The following is a 21,926-nucleotide window of genomic DNA, read 5'->3' on the forward strand; positions in this document are numbered from 1 at the left end:
TGCCGGTGATACAATTTCTATTGGGGTGGGTGTGATAATCTTGCTTATATCTGTGGTCGGATTCATTGTGTCAATAAGATTACTAGTGGTCTTTTTCTCATTTAATCGTTTCATTTGTTCCTTGATGCTCTCCAGGTGTTTGATAGCTTCAACAAGCGGTGCTGTCATTTTAGTGGCCTTGATAGGTGGTGGTTTGGAAAATATATTTTTTTCTCCATTTATCATCTCTTCAGAGTTAATTACAATATGTTCGCTCATATTTTTCTTATTAATATTGCATTCACTATTAACATTTGATTTCGCAGTATCTATTTTATTGATATTATCAGTCTCTATTGTTTTCACAGACTCTTCTATCTCTATTGGTTTCACTGTCTCTTTATTTTTAATATTATTATCACTAATCTCTGCTGATTTAGTAGTATCCATTTTAATTGAATTATCAATAACAATAAGGAGGAGGGATAGTTATTCAGAATAGATCTGATTACTGTAACGAAGCAAGGAGAATATTATCTGATGAAAAATATTATAGTAAAAATTCATTTGACACCATTCCAGAAATAAAACTAAATTATGATAAATTAATTCAGGAAGGTAAAACTATGAACATCTTTAATAAAAATGAACTAAAATTCCTTACTATTCAAAACCCACGAATTCCTTTTTTCTATCATCTACCAAAAATTCATAAGAACTTAATAAACCCCCCAGGGAGACCGATTATTTCAGGTATAGGCTCATTAACGAGTAACCTATCCCACTACATTGATAGAATTATGGTTACCAATGTTCCGTTTTTAAAAAGTTACATTAGAGACTCCACTCATCTTATCCAATTTTTACAGCAAATTGAATGGAAATCGAGCTATCTACTACTTACTATGGATGTATCCTCATTATATTCAAATATACCACACAACTTGGGTCTAGCCTGCTTTAATAAAATTTTAATAAGAGACAATAGATTGTCTAAAGATCAAAAAAAGTTTTTATTAAAAGGTATGGATTTTATTCTGAGGAACAATTATTTTACATTTGATGGATATTTATACCATCAGAAGCTTGGGACCGCGATGGGTTCAAAGGTCGCACCAACCTATGCAAATATTTTTATGGGGGTTTTCGAAGATTTTTATATTTTTAATTCCAAGTGGTGCAATAATTTGATCATGTACAAGAGATTCATTGATGACCTTTTCTTTATTTGGGATAACTCTGATAGTAATGTTGATAATTTTATTCACGATATTAATAATAATAACTGGGGTCTATCATTCTCCTCAGTATGTGAACAGAATAGTATCAAGTTTTTAGATATAACTGTTTTTATTAAGGACAATATTATTTTAACCAAAACCTTTTTTAAAAATGTTGATATTAATAGTTATATTCCTTTTAATAGTGGACATTTTGGAAAATGACTGAGGAATATTCCAGAGAATCAGTTTAGGAGGATCAGAAAAAATTGTTCTCGTCTTGAGGATTTTAAAGACCAAGCTGATATTTTAAAGAATAGGTTTGTGGATAAAAAATATCCTAATAATTTGATTAAAAGTGCCTATAATAAGTGTGTCAATATATCACAAGACGCTCTCATCAATGAACAAAAAACAGTTAAACCAGATAATAAAAAATTTATGACTAATTTCATCACCCAATATTGTGCTGAGCACACAAGAATACGCAAAATTCTATGTAATAATTGGTATATACTTTTGAGTGATCTTATTTTACAGAAATTTTTACCTAGCAATCCAGGGATGACTTTTAGAAGGGCACCAACTATTAAGGGATTAGTGGCTCCTAGTCGATTAAAAACTGAATCTACATCGAATCTAATCCATGCCCCTTTAAGAGGGATTTTTAAATGTGGAAGGAGGAATTGTCTCTGTTGTAATATTATTACACACAGAGAAAAATCTGTCAAATCATCTACCACCAATGAAATCTTCCCTATTAAAAATTACTTGAACTGCACCACGGAATTTGTTATATATTTAATCGAATGTGGATGCAAAAAACAGTATGTTGGAAGAACAACCCAACCCTTACACCTAAGGGTTAATTCACATAGATATAAGATTAAGAGGGGTTTCTTACAACACGGTCTTTCTAGACATTTCGCTATTAAACATAATAAGGATCTGAGCGGACTGAAAATCAGTCCAATTAAACATATTCCTGTTGACCTTCCTGATAGAATAGGGCAATTAAATAGAAAAGAAGTTTTTTGGATTTATAGGTTGAATACTCTTAAGCCATATGGACTGAACGAAATTACAGAAGTTTTTCTTTAAAAGAAGGTAAATTTAATAATTTTCTCTCTGAATAATTTTTAATTATGTATTCATATGCCATTTATATCGATTTTTGTTGTATCCTGTATGGTTAACCCCTTTTTTGTATGCGACTTTTTATTCCTGCAATGTAGTGGAACTAATTTATTTTTTATTTTATCATTTTATCATTTATCATTTATCATATCATTTATCATTTATCATTTTATCATATCATTTATTTTATCTATTAATTAATTATTAATTATTAATTATTTAATGTTATTATTATTATTATTATTATTTTTATTATATTATTATTATTTTTTATTTATTTATTTTATTTATTTATTATTTATTATTTATTATTTATTATATTATTTTATTTATTTATTTTTTTATTTTTTTATTTATTTATTATTTATTATTTATTTATTATTTATTATATTATTTTATTATTTTATTTATTTATTATTTATTATTATTATTATTTTATTATTATTTTATTATATTATATTATATTATATATATTATTTTATTATATTATTATTTTATTATTAATTAATTATTAATTATTATTTATTTTATTTATCATATCATTTATTTATCATATCATTTATCATTTATCATTTTATTTCATCAATTATTACATATTCAATGTGCATATCTCTTTTATATATTTTTATACTATTGGTTTCATCATATTTTTTTAAGAAAAAGGCATCAGTTTTATTATATTATAAGTGAGCGGTTTCTTTTTCCTCCTTTATTTCTTCTCTTTGTACTGAAACATCACGGGAAGCGATCCTGGTTTCTCCATTAAGCGCTACTTGAACTCCCCACAGTCGGTGTCTCTGTACAGTTCCCATCACACACTCTGATGAACTGTGACTAAAATTAACACCTTCTCCCTTAAATGGCGTGTGAATTTCTTATAATTGACCGCATTGATGAATTTTTTATAATCGGCCACATTGATGTTTTTACTAATTAATAAATAGAAAGTTTTTCCTTTTTTTGGTTCATACACACTTTTATTTAAAAAAAAGAGAAAGTTTCTTTTATTGTCACATAAATTATACATATCGTTTCAATCAGTAATTTCAAAATTCGATCATTTTTTAATCATTCTTTTAATCATTTTTTTATCCATTCTTCAAGTCCTTTTTTTCCACTCCCTGAGTTCCTCTTTTCTCTTTTGTATGACCTGACCTTGGTATAGTGGTTTAGACACATAATGTGCTATTCTTATTTCCAGACGTCAAGAGTTCGTTTTTTTTTTTTTGTTTTTTTTTATATATATTCCTTTCGTTTTTTTATCTTCTTTCTTTTTTCTTTTCCTTTTTTATCTGTGAAGTAATAAAAAAAATATGTTTTTAATGAATCCAGATTAACTAATACAATATTTCATTTGTGGTACTTTGAACTTTGACACTTGCACCAGATGACATGTGACCCTTTGGCGCCATTTTTTGAATCCTTGTTGTATATAATCTGTGACAGTTCTATTTGATCATATATGTCATCCCCTGAAGAAGAAATGGTACACATTTCGAAACGCGTTGGGAAATAAATGGATTAATCTTTCTCATAAACTGGATTGTGAATTTATCTGGCAGCGCACAAAAGTCCAAGAATTTATTCCAAAATCTGATGTTTCATGCGGTCGCAGAGCTGACCTTTGGACGTGCAGCAAGCAGACTACTGATCCCACATGCCTGAACCTCTCCTGAAAAGGGTGAGTAAATTCTAATTTATTTCTCCGGAAATAACCCGGATAAGACCCTATTGCGCTCTTTTGTTCCTTTAGTTTGAATACACAGGCTCTAGTGTCACTCCGGTCTTACACACAGGCTCTAGTGTCACCCCGGCCTTACACACAGGCTCTACAGTCACCCCGGCCTTACACACAGGCTCTAGTGTCACCCCGGCCTTACACACAGGCTCTACAGTCACCCCGGCCTTACACACAGGCTCTACTGTCACTCCGGTCTTACACACAGGCTCTAGTGTCACCCCGGCCTTACACACAGGCTCTACAGTCACCCCGGCCTTACACACAGGCTCTAGTGTCACCCCGGCCTTACACACAGGCTCTACAGTCACCCCGGCCTTACACACAGGCTCTAGTGTCACCCCGGCCTTACACACAGGCTCTAGTGTCACCCCGGCCTTACACACAGGCTCTACTGTCACTCCGGTCTTACACACAGGCTCTAGTGTCACCCCGGCCTTACACACAGGCTCTACTGTCACTCCGGTCTTACACACAGGCTCTAGTGTCACCCCGGCCTTACACACAGGCTCTACTGTCACTCCGGTCTTACACACAGGCTCTAGTGTCACCCCGGCATTACACACAGGCTCTAGTAGGAGAGTCTCGAAGAGTCGGAGAAAAGGCCAAAGGAACTCTGAGCTGTGTGCCTCTCCTTATAACATAAGGTTCTCAGGTGTTTCCAAGTAACGTCCTTCCCTTCATACAACTTCCTTCTGACTAGATGACATCCACATAGTTCACCAGGGACTAGATGATATAGATCTAGACCACCAGCGATAAGATGCCAGCCACAAGGAGCTCCACCCTATTCACTTAGGTTGCCAGGAAAATATGTTATCCTCTGAGGCTTCCATGGACTGTATGATATCCTTTTAGGTAACCAGGAAAAAGATTCACCTAAGTAACCAGTGAATAGATTTCATCCACCTAGACTAGCAGGAACTAGATGACATCCACCTAGACTACCATGGGCTAGATGTCATCCACTTAGGACACCAGAGACCAGGGGTTTTCTCTCTTAGTCACCGCAGTGAATCTCATGCTCTGAGGCTACCAGGAACGAGCTATAAGTCACCTAAATAACCAAGGAATAGATGTTAATCACCAGGGACAGAATGTTACCAACCTAGATCACCAGGTAAAAGATGTTACCTACCCAGACCACCAGGGACAAGATGTTATCTACCTAGACCACCAGGTATAAGATGTTATCTACCAGACCACCAGGGATGACATGTTATCTAACTAGACCACCAGGTATAAGATGTTATTTACCCAGACCACCAGGGACGAGATGTTATCTACCTAGACCACCAGATATAAGATTTTATCTACCAAACCACCAGGGACGAAATGATAGCATCTTATACCTGGTGGTCTAGGTAGATATCTATCCAGACAACCAGGGACAAGATGTTATCTACCTAGACCACCAGGTATAAGATGTTATCTACCAACACAACCAGGGACGAGATATTATCTACCTAGACCACCAGGTAAAAGATGTTATCTACTCAGACCACCAGGTATAAGATGTTATATACCCAGACCACCAGGGATGACATATTATCTACCTAGACCACCAGGTATAAGATGTTATCCACCGAGACCACCAGGGATGAGATGTTATCTACCTAAACCTCAAGGTATACGATGTTATCTACCCAGACCACCAGGGACGAGACGTTATCTACCTAGACCACACGGTATAAGATGATATCTACCTAGACCACCAGGGACAAGATGTTATCTACCTAGACCACTAGGGACAAGATGTTATCTACCTAGACAACCAGGGACGAAATGTTATCTACCTAGATCACCAGGTATAAGATGTTATCCACTCACACCACCAGGGACGAAATGTTATCTACCTAGATCACAAGGTATAAGATGTTATTTACCTAGACCACCAGGTATAAGATGTTATTTACCAGACCACCAGGTATAATATGCTATCTACCCAGACAACCAGGGATGAGATGCTATCTACCTAGATCACAAGGTATACGATGTTATCTACCCAGACCACCAGGGACAAGATGCTATCTACCTAGACCACCAGGTAAAGGATGTTATCTACCCAGACCACCATGGATGATATGTTATCTACCTAGACCACCAGGTATAAGATGTTATCTACCCAGAACACCAGGGATGAGATGTTATCTACCTAGACCACCAGGTATAAGATTTTATCTACCAGACCACTAGGGACAAGATGTTATCTTCCTAGACCACCAGGTATAAGATGTTATCTACCAGACCACCAGGGACGAGATGTTACTTACCTAGACCACCAGGTATAAGATGTTATCTACCAGACCACCAGGAAATAGAAGTTATCTACCTAGACAACTAGAGGCTAGATGTTAGCCAACTATGATAACTCTGGAGCATAAAGTATTATCCTTGCTCTCTGAGAAATCAGGAATGCATCTAGCTATCTTACTGTTTCCATACATGTTCTTCTTCTGGTTCCCCTTCCAGTTTGGAGGGCCATGTATACTTATGTGCACTGGTTCACCTCTGTAAGGCTAGGTTCACATTAACGTTTGAGTCCACAGCGTATCATCAACATCCACAAATGCATGCCAAAACGCATGTTTACGCAGTGTTTTTATGCGCATCATCTTACTCATGACAGAAAAATCACTGCGTGTGCATGCATTCGTAGGCATTTTTGCATGCGTTTCCGTTGTTTATGCGCATGCGTACACATGTCCTTGAGTTCGCATGTGTTCCCATAGACAGTAATGCGGTTTTGAAGCACTCATCCGCATGCCTGCGCATATTTGACGGATTTTTGACGCCTCAAAAAATGCAACATGTTGCGTTCGCTGACCCCGACGAAGACCGCGAAATGATGCATGTGTACACATCGGCAAGCAAACGCATGTCTCTGCATACATCGTGTTAAACATATGTACACATGATGCATGCGGATCTATGCGGATCAAACGCTGTGTGCACAGACGAAAATGTGAAACCAGCCTTAGAATGGTGAAACATGCAGTCAGCGGAGGGTTCTTCCTGAAGAAGACGTCCCACCTACTCTGTGGACACTCATTTATCTATAATGATTTGGAGTCTTTTCCTCATGGACTCTGTGTATGACCAACCCGGACTCTCCATTACCTGGCTTCACACATCTCTGCTCGCCTCCAGAGATGCAGCACTTGTCTGTCAATGAGCAATCTGAATCTCGACTGCATAGTACGGATTCACACTGAAGACTACTTATATCTTCATTACTTGTGGGGCAAACTCCAGCCGGTTCTAAAAAGAGCAAAAATGATATTACATGTGCAGAAAGAAGACCTCCAAATTCAAGTGCAAACTAAGAGATGTCTTCTGATATGTACCTGGTTCAGGGTTCACACAGAATTTCTTCCAGGACCCACCACAGCATTTCTGTTCATCAGGGCACTCAGCGTCATTATCACAGCGTGTGTCCTGGGGAAAGGTTATCAGTGAGGGGCATCGACCCTCTTTAACTGCAGGGAAAGAGAAGATATTGATCCACCAAATAAATCTAAAGATCACAGATAACACGAGATAAACAGTGATGGTCACAAATTACTGACACAATACAGCTCTGCCCTAATCTCCTGATACCTCCCCACACATAATCTCCAGTATATAACCTGTCCTCTCCATACATCTCTGCCCTAATCTCCTGATACCTCCCCACACATAATCTCCAGTATATACCCTGTCCTCTCCATACATCTCTGCCCTAATCTCCTGATACCTCCCCACACATAATCTCCAGTATATACCCTGTCCTCTCCATACATCTCTGCCCTAATCTCCTGATACCTCCCCACACATAATCTCCAGTATATACCCTGTCCTCTCCATACATCTCTGCCCTAATCTCCTTATACCTCCCCACACATAATCTCCAGTATATACCCTGTCCTCTCCATACATCTCTGCCCTAATCTCCTGATACCTCCCCACACATAATCTCCAGTATATAACCTGTCCTCTCCATACATCACTGCCCTTTTCTCCCAAAACCTCTCCACAGTCTCCAGTATATAACCTGTCGTCTCCATACATCTCTGCCCTAATCTCCTGATACATCCCCACACATAATCCCTCCCCAGTATATAACCTGCCCTCTCCATACATCGATGCCCTATTCTCCTGATACCTCCCAACACATAATCTGCAGTATAAAACCTGTCCTCTCCATACATCTCTGCCCTAATCTCCTGATACATCCTCACACATAATCCCCAGTATATAACCTCTCCTCTCCATACATCTCTGCCCTAATCTCCTAATACCTCCACACACATAATTTCCAGTATATAACTTGTCCTCCCCATACATCTCTGCCCTAATCTCCTCATACCTCCCCACACATAATCTCCAGTATATAACCTGTCCTCTACATACATCTCTGCCCTAATCTCCTGATATCTCCCCACACATAATCCCCAGTATATAACCAGTACTCTCCATACATCTCTGCCCTAATGTCCTGATACCTCCACACACATAATTTCCAGTATATAACTTGTCCTCCCCATACATCTCTGCCCTAATCTCCTCATACCTCCCCACACATAATCTCCAGTATATAACCTGTCCTCTACATACATCTCTGCCCTAATCTCCTGATACCTCCACACACATAATTTCCAGTATATAACTTGTCCTCCCCATACATCTCTGCCCTAATCTCCTCATACCTCCCCACACATAATCTCCAGTATATAACCTGTCCTCTACATACATCTCTGCCCTAATCTCCTGATATCTCCTCACACATAATCCCCAGTATATAACCTGTCCTCTCCATACATCTCTGCCCTAATCTCCTGATACCTCCACACACATAATTTCCAGTATATAACTTGTCCTCTCCATACATCTCTGCCCTAATCTCCTCATACCTCCCCACACATAATCCCCAGTATATAACCTGTCCTCTCCATACATCTCTGCTCTAATCTCCTGATACATCCTCACACATAATCCCCAGTATATAACCTGTCCTCTCCATACATCTCTGCCCTAATCTCCTGATACATCCCCACACATAATCCCTCCCCAGTATATAACCTGCCCTCTCCATACATCGATGCCCTATTCTCCTGATACCTCCCAACACATAATCTGCAGTATAAAACCTGTCCTCTCCATACATCTCTGCCCTAATCTCCTGATACATCCTCACACATAATCCCCAGTATATAACCTCTCCTCTCCATACATCTCTGCCCTAATCTCCTAATACCTCCACACACATAATTTCCAGTATATAACTTGTCCTCCCCATACATCTCTGCCCTAATCTCCTCATACCTCCCCACACATAATCTCCAGTATATAACCTGTCCTCTACATACATCTCTGCCCTAATCTCCTGATATCTCCCCACACATAATCCCCAGTATATAACCAGTACTCTCCATACATCTCTGCCCTAATGTCCTGATACCTCCACACACATAATTTCCAGTATATAACTTGTCCTCCCCATACATCTCTGCCCTAATCTCCTCATACCTCCCCACACATAATCTCCAGTATATAACCTGTCCTCTACATACATCTCTGCCCTAATCTCCTGATACCTCCACACACATAATTTCCAGTATATAACTTGTCCTCCCCATACATCTCTGCCCTAATCTCCTCATACCTCCCCACACATAATCTCCAGTATATAACCTGTCCTCTACATACATCTCTGCCCTAATCTCCTGATATCTCCTCACACATAATCCCCAGTATATAACCTGTCCTCTCCATACATCTCTGCCCTAATCTCCTGATACCTCCACACACATAATTTCCAGTATATAACTTGTCCTCTCCATACATCTCTGCCCTAATCTCCTCATACCTCCCCACACATAATCCCCAGTATATAACCTGTCCTCTCCATACATCTCTGCTCTAATCTCCTGATACATCCTCACACATAATCCCCAGTATATAACCTGTCCTCTCCATACATCTCTGCCCTAATCTCCTGATACATCCTCACACATAATCCCCAGTATATAACCTGTCCTCTCCATACATCTCTGCCCTAATCTCCTGATACCTCCACACACATAATTTCCAGTATATAACTTGTCCTCTCCATACATCTCTGCCCTAATCTCCTGACACCTCCCCACACATAATCTCCAGTATATAACCTGTCCTCTCCATACATCTCTGCCCTAATCTCCTGATATCTCCCCACACGTAATCCCCAGTATATAACCTGTCCTCTCCATACATCGCTGCCCTATTCTCCTGATACCTCCCAACACATAATCTCCAGTATAAAACCTGTCCTCTCCATACATCTCTGCACTAATCTCTTGATACCTCCCCACACATAATCCCCAGTATATAACCTGTCCTCTCCATACATCTTTGCCCTAATCTCCTCATACCTCCCCACACATAATCTCCAGTATATAAACTGTCCTCTCCATACATCTCTGCCCTAACCTCCTGTAACAGGGTCTAACCAAGCTGGGGTACCTCTTTCATAACCACCTCGTGTTTTCTGAGGTCCGCTCTGCGTTGGCTGGAGTCTGAATAAATGACGCTGGCTGGAATTCCTTGATAACATGGGCGCATATAAAAGATTACTGCTTCTCCACGTATTTCCAGTCTGAACAACACTTTGCTCACAGGACACAGAATATATCACACAGATACAGAGGGCAGACCAATAGAAAAGCGGCAGGCCAGACATGCATTACAAAAGCCGCAGGGGGCCGGAGCCTGCAGAAGTTTACTGTGGAAAGGTGGGGGGAGGGCGGACAAAATGAGAACATCTCACATAGAACCTATTATACATACATATAACTGCACAACATATTCTGGGTGCTGAGTGGTTCTGTAACACGGCTCCCATTTTTAGCGACGCGATCGGCATACACAGTCTGATCCTCAACGGATCAGTTTGGGGATGACCGAAGTTTATGGGGTTGGTACAAGTTCCGTTTGTCGACTTAGTCTATCGGCGTTACCATTTTATTTGCCGGATCTGTGGTGGATGGTGAAGTCCAGAGGTTGTAGGGCTAAACTCCACCTCAGCAATCTGGCGTTGTCTCCGGAGACCCGATTAAGCCAGACTAGGGGATTATGGTCCGTTAGGAGGGAAAACTGTCGTCCATACAAATATGGTTGCAACTTCTTGAGTGCCCATACTACCGCCAGGCACTCCTTCTCGATGACCGCATAGCTTACTTCACCGGGCAGTAGTTTCCGACTCAGGTAAGCTACCGGGTGTTCTTGGCCGTCCGGCCCGACTTGGCTCAGTACTGCCCCCAATCCAAACATAGAAGCGTCTGTGTGAACCAGGAAACGTTTAGTTGGATCGGGTGCGGCCATTACAGGGGTATTGGTGAGGGCGTCCTTTAGCTGGCGGAAGGCTTCCTCACACTCTGAGGTCCAGGTTACCTGGCGGGGTTGGTTCTTACGGGTCAAATCAGTGAGGGGCTTGGCTACGCTGCTGTAATTGGGAACGAATTTCCTGTAATACCCCGCTGTCCCTAGAAACGCCATGACCTGGGTTTTAGTGCGTGGGATGGGCCATTTGGCTATGTCCTCAATCTTGGCTGGTTCTGGTCGCTGTTTCCCACTTCCCACCCAATGCCCTAAATACTGAACCTCTGCGTTGCCCACGTGACACTTGTTTGGGTTCAGGGTGATTGCGGTAGGGCTTCAGCATATTCACGTGGAACATGCGGATAACCCTGGGGTCGTCACAATCGGCGATATAATAGGTTGTGTCGGCTATTTTCCCCACTACCTGGTAGGGCCCCTACCATGCAGCTTGAAACTTATTCTGCTTAGTGGGCTCTAACACCAGGACCTTCTGTCCTATTTCCAAAGTGCGCTCTCTGGCCCTCCGATCGTACCATACGCGCTGGTGGCGCTGTGTCGCCTGCAGGTTCTCACGTACAACCTGGGTCAGCTCCTGTAAGCGGTCTCGGAATTGCAGCACATAGGGTACAATAGGTACCCCTTCTATGAGGCCATCCCCTTCCCAGTGTTCCAGCACTAAGTCTAGGGGTCCCCTTACCCGTCTCCCGTATACCAGCTCGAATGGGGAGAACCCCGTGGATTCTTGGGGCACCTTCCGATAGGCAAACAGGAGGAGTGGCAAGAATTTCTCCCAGTCCCTGTAGGTCCTGGTAAAAGTCCCAATGAGCTGTTTTAATGTCCCGTTAAAGCGTTCACACAACCCATTGGTTTGCGGGTGGTACGTGGCGCTTCTAATGGACTTTACGCCGCACAGCTTCCACAGTTGGTTGGTCACCTCTGCTGTAAACTGGGTACCCTGGTCCGAGATAATCTCCCGGGGAAATCCAACCCGTGAGAAAACCTGGAGCAGGGCGGCCGCCACCGTCTCTGCCAGTATGTTAGGTAACGCAACCGCCTCTGGATACCGTGTGGCATAATCTACCACTGTCAATATATACTTTTTCCCGGACGGACTGGGTTTGGCTAACAGCCCTATCAGATCGACTGCTACTCGGCTAAATGGTTCCTCCACAATGGGGAGGGGGCGTAATTTGGCCTTGCATCGATCCCCCCTCTTGCCAATGCGCTGACAACTGTCACAGGTCTGGCAGTACTGAAGAACATCATAGGTTACCCCCGGCCAAAAGAAGTTTTGTGTCAGTTTTGGTGCGACTGACGCCGAAGTGCCCGGCCAAAGGTATATCATGAGAGATTCGCAGTAACTCCTGCCTATACTTCTTGGGAACTACCAGCTGTTGTTTTATAGTGGGGCTCGTCCGTGTGTGGTGCTGCTCTGTGATCCGGTAGAGGAGTCCCTGCTTCCATACAAACTGTTCCCCTTCCAGTACTCCTCTCCCCTCCTGTGCCTTCCCACGATATCCCTCTAATGAAGGATCCTCAAGTAACTCCCTCTTAAATTCATCTGGGGTGGCCCAAGAAATGTGTCTGGCTATGGGAATACGTGCAGGGCTGGGATGTCTTACCTGGGCCTCCTCTGAGTGTGATTCCGCCTCCGCAGCTCGAGCTTGTCTCCGGGTGGTCACAGGATAGGTCTCAGCCAGAGGGGCCACCGAGAATACAGACAACATGGGCCCCAAGTCATTTCCCAGCAAGACGTCTGCAGGCAAATCCTCCATCAAGCCGACCTCAACAAGGCCATCCCCGACTCCCCAGTTCAGGTGAATCCTGGCAGTGGGTAGTCGATGTATAGCTCCCCCTGCTACACGCACTGCCACTGTCCGGTCCGTCTTCTCTTGGTCCCGGACGAGATGAGGCTTCACAAGGGTCAAAGTTGCCCCGGAATCTCTTAGTCCCTGCATACGTTTCCCATTAACCCACATGACCTGTCGATGCTGTTGTCGATTATCTGCCCAGGCTGCCTGCACGGGGTCTACTTCATGCAGCACTTCCTCCATCTCTTCCACCCCTTGGTTAGTCGTAGCCCCCAATGCCGGGTCAGCTTCGCCTTGGTAGCAGTGTACAGCAGCCCGGCTGAAGGTAGCTGTTCCCGCCTTTGGCCACTGGGTATGCTGAGTCCGGTTGGGACATTGTCTTTGCAGATGGCCCAGCTGACGACAGGTGTGGCATCGCGCCCCAGGAGGACTGTGGTAGGCCGGGTTTCTAGCTGGTCCCCCTACAATCTTCGGTGGTTTGGGGCCCTCTAGGTCCATGGGCGGGCCCCTAGTGACTACCTTTGATCCGGACATCTGCGGCTTCCTGGCATCATGATGATCATCGGCCAGACGAGCGGCTTCCTCAAGAGTCATTGGCCGCCTGTCCTGAAGCCATTCCTGTGTCTCGGGGTTTAGTCCATTAAAGAATCGTTCTAACAGGAAGAGCTGGAGGATGTCCTCCTTAGTGGTTGCTTGGCTCCCTTGTACCCACTGTAGCAGTGGCCACCGTAATTTACAGGCCCATTCAGCGTGGGTATCGGTTGCGCGTTTTATAAGTCCGCGGAACTTTTGGCGGTAGGCCTCTGGTGTCAGCGCATACCGGGCCAAGATCACTTCTTTGATCCGCTCAAAGTCCATACAGTCCTCATCAGGTACCATGCGATAGGCGTCCGCTGCCCGGCCTGTCAGCTTGCTGGCCAAAATCTGAACCTGTTCCTCTGGCTTCACTTGATGAAGGGAACACTGCCGCTCAAAGTCCTGCAGAAAGCCATCAATGTCTTCCTCTGCCTCCCCCAACTGTCGGAAGGCATTATACTGGATCTTTTTGTGGCTCACTGTTAAAGGTACCTGGTCTAAGGCCAGAGCTCCCCCTGCTTGCTGACTCTCCTCTCTCCGCTCTGCCATCTCCATCTTGGCCAGCTCCACTTTGGTTCGCTCTGCCATCTGCATCTTGGTTAGCGCTATCCTGGTCCGCTCGGCCATCTTTTCCTTCATATCAGTACGCACATCAGTGATATAGAAGAGTTAATGGTTTGCTTTTATATCCCTTTAAATGCCTTTAAGACTTCAATTGCCTTTTGCCTTATTATTGCTAGAATTATTCTTATGTAGACTAGTAGTCTCTGTCTTCAAGGAAACTATACTTGTTATCATATTTGTTCTCAACAACATGTTCTGGCTATATTGTAAACAAGGTACGACCCTGAGGTGATGGGGAGGCCAAATGAGCTCCATAGAGTCACATATTGTTGTAAATGGTATAAAAACATGTCTTATATTTCATTACGTCAGATAAAGTGATTTAGCCACGATCAGTGTGTGTGTCACTTTGTCTCCAAGCGCTTGTGAACAGAAGGGCGAGAAACCTCACAATTCGGACTCACTAGTGATATGGACAGCTGACGCTTGGTCAGAACAAAAGCAGCTACGACAGTTTGACGCCCAACGGGGACCGTGGAAACCAGTCTATTCGGAATCCGTATGTGGGAGCTTCCTGGGAGGTTGAAAATGCAGAATCCAGGCTGCAGCAGGTGAGAACATTTATTCTTACATTGATTCTGCATCTGCAACCTTTCTAAGGATGTCCACATATCTCTGGGTAAGACTGTAACAGCACGGTTCAAAAGAACCCACATCACCAGTGAGCGGTATGTCTGTATGAGAGTTGAATAATAGAGTAATAAGATAATAATTGTCATCTGTATTATCTGTTAAACTGTTCTGGCAATATACTAATATACTAACTGGTTGTGTACTGGTGTACTGTGTAGCACAAAGTCTGGGATAGACTCTGTGCAGTTGTTGTTGTTTTGGATTGGCAGTAAATCATATGAGGCTGTATTTTGTATAGGGCTGTGGTTTTTGGTTGTTTTGGACCTTCTGACGTTGGTTTGGTTTTCATTGATTCTTGTTGTTAAAAAGTTGGCTTTGGTGTTCTCAGAGTGTCAGTGGACACTGCTGTAGGTTAAGGTGTCAATCAAATCCAAAGTGCAAGATAGTCAGGCTGTGTGAATCCTTGTGTGTATGTTTATGAGAACCTCTGAATGAGATGAGAGATGAGTAATTGAGTATAAGGGATATAAATAAATCCCTGAATGAGCACGTATGAATGAATCATCACACATAATTTTTGTGTCAAGAGATTTGTTACCTTTCTAGTTGTGGTGGAATCCCGGACAGATGCGTTATAGATATTTCAAATCTACATCTGAGACTGAATGAATTGAGTAATGATATAGTTCGTGTTATATGTGGCATTACATTGTAAAGTTTCCTGAATGCATTTGGCCAGAAAAAGGGCAAGGCATGGTTAATCTCATTATACAGTTATCTGCTCTTACAGTGAAATCCCGTGATTTTGAGTTTCTTTGTAGAAATTGATTTTGATAACTCTAAAGAACTACGGAATTCTGTGAAGAATGCTGCATTCTGATGGGAGGGGGGAAGGATGGAGCTGCGCAGTTTTTCTTCTCCCTTCGCTCTTATCTCTGCTGAGTGTGAGCTGTGCTCAAAATTCTCTGTAATTCTATCCGTAAGGTGCGCGCTGAAAGATTTGTGCATTTTAAAGCAACAGTACTTAATTGAAGTTGGAAGTTACAAGTAAAATATGGTGCCTAATTTAGAAGGGAATTGTAAGTGATTGTTTGGTCATTGTAAGTGATTGTTTGGTAATTGTAAGTGATTGTTTGGTCATTAATGTGTTTGAACCTGCTTCTAGTTGTGTGATTGATTTGTATAGCAAATTGTGTATCAACAGAGGAGGTAGCCGACTGTACGGCTGATAAAGTAGGTCAGAGTCCTATCACACCTGGGACTTCTTACTTTAGTCAGCAGGTTTTATTGTTGTGGGTGAGAGGCGAGGGCAAGGAGCCCTCTGGATATACCTTGGCAGGCTCGCTCTGACTTGCTAAGTGTGGCCTGTAAGACAGAGGTCCAGGCACACTGGGAGGGCATTTCAGAATAAAGGTGAGCTGTCTAAGGTTGAAATAGCCTTCCCACAACAATCCATGGAGCTGGGCTAGAAGGAAAAAGACCTATTCCTATCTAGTCAGCTGATCTAGCGGGTGAGAGGCAGAGAGCATTCCCGTTACATCCTGTAGGTCTACCGGGTGAGAGGCAAAGAGCCTTCCCGCTACACCTTGGCAGGCTCTCTCTGACTTGCTAAGTGTGGCCTGTAAGACAGAGGTCCAGGCACACTGGGAGGGCATTTCAGAAGAAAGGTGAGCTGTCGGCAGAAAAAGGTTGAAGCCATGGCAACTTTTTCTGTGTACAGTCGATGCCCCCAATGAGATCCAAGACAGCTATGCAAATTGTAAAAGACAGAGAAGAAAGGAAACAGTAAAACAGGTTGGACCAATATTTAAAAAGGCAAAAATACCAGAGTGTGAATGTTTGGATGTACAAAAAGGCACAGACAAGGGAAGAAAATAGCAAGTGAATAAATGATGCTTGAGAACGAATGTGCAGCAGTATGGAAGGTGTATTATGAATGTTTTGATTGACAACATTTAACCAGAGACCCAGACAAAACAGATGGACTTGTAAACACTGTGATCAGACTCAGACAAACCCAGACTGAATAGCTACTTGTGTGACCTGTGCTACTGACCTAAGCGAGTTGCGCTAAATCCTGTCCAGACAAGATCATATGTAGTGACATAAGAGGCTGACATAATAGTGTGGTTAGTGGGTAGTGGGGACATTGACCTTTGAGGAGTAAGCTGACAGTAGACATCAGACGACCAACCCCATCAGTGCGACTAGAATAAGAAAGATGCAGGTGTATTATCCCTGGAGCCCCTCTGACCAGCTAGCTTTGTTGAAGCAGTTGCCTGACCCTGAGGACCAACCATTCCCGTTTTACAGACACATAAAGGAAATACAGCAGACATATATGTGTACCTGGGCTGACCTAGAGAGGTTGGTGAGTTTACAGGCAGGTGATGCACTAGGACATATAATTAGGACACACAGATGTGACAAAGGATCAGGCTTGGGGCATGGATGATAAATCTGCACGGTCTGGGGAGACATACTGTGAGTCACTAAGACAATGGGCTACAGTGGAACAATCAGAATAGTCTGTACTCCTGACTAACGTGACACAGCAAAGAGGAGAGAGTGTAGAGATGTACTTTGGACGGTTACAGCTGAAATGGGCAGACATGGGGTACATTTGCATAAGCCCACTTGATGTTAGAATACTGGTGAATGCATTCATTGACGGTATGAACAAAGACTTACGAGACGCAGTACAGACAGCCAGACCTGAATGGAGACATGTAGATCCGAAAGACCTCCTTAAGGTAGCTAAAGAAATTGAGCAAACAAGGACAATAAGACGACCTGTCATGTATGCTGGAGCACAAGGATAAAAGTGGAGATGTAATAAGGGACCTAAGGACATAGAAACAGTGAGGTGCTGGAATTGTGGTACTTACAAAACTTATTGTTAGTGACAATACCCCTATGAATTTACTGGGAGCAGATGTGCTGAGTGCGATCCCGGCCATCATACGGTACTCTCCTGAGGGTATTACAGTCACAAGTCCCTTCTCAGATAAACATTTGTGTAAGATTGTGGCAATGGTGTATATGACAAAAGCGGTGAAGCTAACACCTGACACCAAAATGCCTGAGGATGAGGAAATGGGACAGGGGCCTGACACTGTTTGGGCAAGGGGGGGAAAAATGATGTGGGTCGGTTGCCCATTCCTGTCATGATTAAATTGAAAAAAAAAAAGGAACCACTCCTCCTTGTTTTAAGCAATACCCCTTGAGCCTAGCCAAATCAATTGCCCCGAGCAGAGATATTAGAGAGTATGTTAAGGCAGGAGTTCTGGTGCAAAGATCTTCCCCCTGCAACACCCCTTTGTATCCCATTAGGAAAAAAGGACTCAAGGGTTTGCTGACACTTACAGAAAGGTTCATGACTTAGGGGCTATTAATGATGATACAGTGAGTGTGACCTCAATCGTCCCTGACACACACACACAATACTGTCACAGATCCCAGTAATGGCAGCATGTTTCACAGTCAGTGATTTAGCAGGTGCATTTTTCTCTGTACCCCTGCACCCTGACTGTCAGTATCCTTTTCCTTTACACATAAAGGTGAACAATATTGTTGGACAGTCCTCCCCCAAAGGGGGGAAAGAAACCCCCTGCCATCTATTCAGCAGCAATGGCAGGGATCCTTGAGTAGTGGCAATCACCTCATCCGCTGATTGTACTATTACAGTACGTGGATGACCCTAAGGGTTGCAAGGTCTCACGTGACAAATTACAGTATTACAAACAAAAGGTGACATTTGTTGGGACATTATATTGCCGAAGGTACCAGACACCTGACAGGAAACAGGCAATTCAAGATCTCCTTCTACCCAGGTCACATCAGCATCTATGCACTTTCCTAGGTTTAGTGACCTACAGTAGGCCTTGGATAAGGCCTGCTTCACAAATGATGCAACCACTTTATGACTGCTTGTCATCAGACCCGGGACCTCACACAAAATTGATTGTGTCTGTGCGGTAGGAGCAGCTGCACTACTACTAGGAAAGGCATGTGAGATCACACTGACGTTTCTTTTGACAATCTATTCCCCACATGACATCCATGCCATACTCCTACAAGTTCAACCAAAACATCTGTCTATGGCCAGACAGCTCCGACTTGAGTGTGCTCTACTAATTCCTGAGTATGTCACCCTCAAAAGGTGTAACGTTCTGAATCCAGCCACCCTCCTGCCTGTGGATTCAGAAAAGGGTGAATTGGTGACCGTATTAGTGAGTGAGGAAGGATACTTTGACATGACACATGAACATGTCTGCATAGAACTGATGAGTCAGGAGACAGTTGGGATTGCACACGTTCATGAAAAGAACCTGTTCCTAATGCAGACTTTGAGGTTTTTTTTTGTAGATGGCTCCAGATACCACCAGGATGGACGATTCTACACTGGATATGCAGTAGTATCCTCACATGAGGTAATCCGAGCGGAACCACTCTCTCCTCACATGTCGGCGCAGGAGGCAGAGTTGAAGGCACTCACTGAGGCGTGTAGAGCCGCTGCAGGTAAAGTCGCTAATATTTTCACAGATTCGAAGCCCATTAAAAATGCAGAGCTGGTGAAACAATTGATGGAGGTATTGATGTTACCAGTGCAGGTTGGCATTGTCAAGGTAAAAGCACACACAAAGGTGACTCCGTGGAGGTAAAGGGCAATAGAAGGGCGAACGAGGCTGCTAAAATAGCACAAGGCGGCCTAGAGAGAGCAGTGGATGGTGGCGGGGAGTCAGCGTATTCCAGCCACATTGGGTCTAAATGTCCTGAAATCCCTCCAGCAAAAGGCTGCCCAAACAGAGAAGGTACACCGGGGGAGACTGGGAGCTGAGCTGAACTCAAATGGAGTATGGGAGAATAAGGATAAAATGTGCCCACCAAAGTCCCTGTTCCCAATCATGGTGCAAGCAGCACATGGCCCCACTCACACCTCAAAAAGTCACATGTGTGCCATGGTAGATGCCTTCTGGATCGCTCCTGGTTTCAGTTACGCAGCCGGAAAACTTGTACAATCATGCCTCATCTGTGCACAGCACAACCCAGGTAAAACAGTAAAAGTCCCTAAGAAAGCGACATCTAGGCCTCGCTACCCGTTTCAGAGACGGCAGATTGACGACATACAGCTACCAAAGTAGGAGTGTATGCAAATATCCTAGTATGTGTAGATCTCTTCTCTGGTTGGCCGGAAGCCTATCCAGTAAAATGTGCAAATGCTAAAACGACTGCAGACAAACTGATGAAAGAACTGATCTGCAGGTATGGTGTCCCAGAAACCGCAAAAACAGATAAGGGTACACACTTCACGGGAGAAATAATGAGGGAAGTCATGCAGGCCCCGGGTGTACAGCAAGCATTTCATACACCATACTTCATACAAGGTAGTGGGGAAGTGGAAAGACTAAATGGGACACTTAAACTGAAAATTCAATAGGCCATGGTAGACTCAGGAAAGAGCTGGGTAGAGTGCTTGCCTCTTGCACTCTTTCCAGACACACTCCAAATAGAAAGACAGGCTTATCTCCCTTTGAAGTCGTCCTGTTTGGTAGTGCACCAAAGACTGGTCTGTACTTCCCACAGGTGCTGCAAATGCAACATGGTGCTAGGACAGCCTATGTCCAGGCCTTGCAGGAAAGACTTAATGTGGTGCATAAACATGTGTTCTCATACATTCCAGATCCTAATGCCAGTGCAGATGTGCATCAGCTGAATCCAGGTGATTGGGTGGTTATACGCAGACACGTGAGAAGGAGCCTGGACCCACGATTTGACGGCCCCTTCCAAGTCCAGCTGACCACATCCACCTCAGTAAAACTGGAGGGAAAGCCAACCTGGATCCACACCAGTCACTGCAAGAAGGTCCTTTCACCAGTAGAATGACTGTACTCCTCATCACCTTGCTGGCAGTGACAGGGTTACTGCACTCTACAGAGACACAGGATAAACTCTTAAATGCTGACTGGGACAACAGACTGATTCGGCATCATGCTCTTCTTATAAAGGACATGGAAGGACAGAAACCGAAAGACTGTTGGATCTGTACACACAGCCCAGTATCTGCGAGGACTACGCCGTACTTGGCCTTACCTCTGGAGCCATGGGAGGTATTAACCCCACACTGCATACACAATGAGACTTGGACTCAATCTAGGTTTTGGGGAAAAGATGTGCCCCGTGATATAGCTGCCTCATTGGCTATAATCGGATGGGCCGCTAATCCCTGGTTTCAGTTTAATATAACACGGCCTAAGGTACAATTGTGGTGGCGGGAATATGACTCAGATATCGGAAATATGGTCGCCAGGAGGAGGACTGAAATCCCTCACTCAGACCCTATTCCCAATGATGGACTGTGGTTCAGTCTTCAATACACTGGAGCAGACACCTGTGGTGAGGACAATAATTGCTTCCGCATATACACTCATGATCAAACACAGGTTAATGAGACGGTGTGCCAGGATGGTGCTGAAGGCTGTAGAGCATCTACCGGTAAAATAATAAGGAAAGAAAGGGGTAAATGTACATCTGGTATAAGGGGAACACAAATGAATAATACTTGGTGTGCCCATAAGCCTATGTCAGGACTTTTGAGTTTATACCAATGTATACAGACCCCTGGTCACGTTTGTGTCCTCCCTGATGGAGTATTCTTGGGCTATGGACATCGTGCCTACAGGTGGGTGAGCCCAGACATAAGAGGGGTTAGCACTAGAGTTGAGCGACTTTTGTTTTTTTAGGGTCGCGTTTCGTTTCGTGAAACCCGACTTTTCCAAAAGTCGGGTCGAGCAAGATCGTCCGATTATAGGGAAAAGTCGGGGTCGTCCCGAAACACGAAACCCAATGTAAGTCAATGGGGAATAAAAGTCGGCAGTGAGAGGACAGGAAACACACCTACAGTGCCCATTTGAATGCCAAAAGCATCAA

This window comes from Dendrobates tinctorius, unplaced genomic scaffold, assembly GCF_039654945.1.
Source record: "Dendrobates tinctorius isolate UK_male_01 unplaced genomic scaffold, ASM3965494v1 ptg000251l, whole genome shotgun sequence".
NCBI classification, from domain to species: domain Eukaryota; kingdom Metazoa; phylum Chordata; class Amphibia; order Anura; family Dendrobatidae; genus Dendrobates; species Dendrobates tinctorius.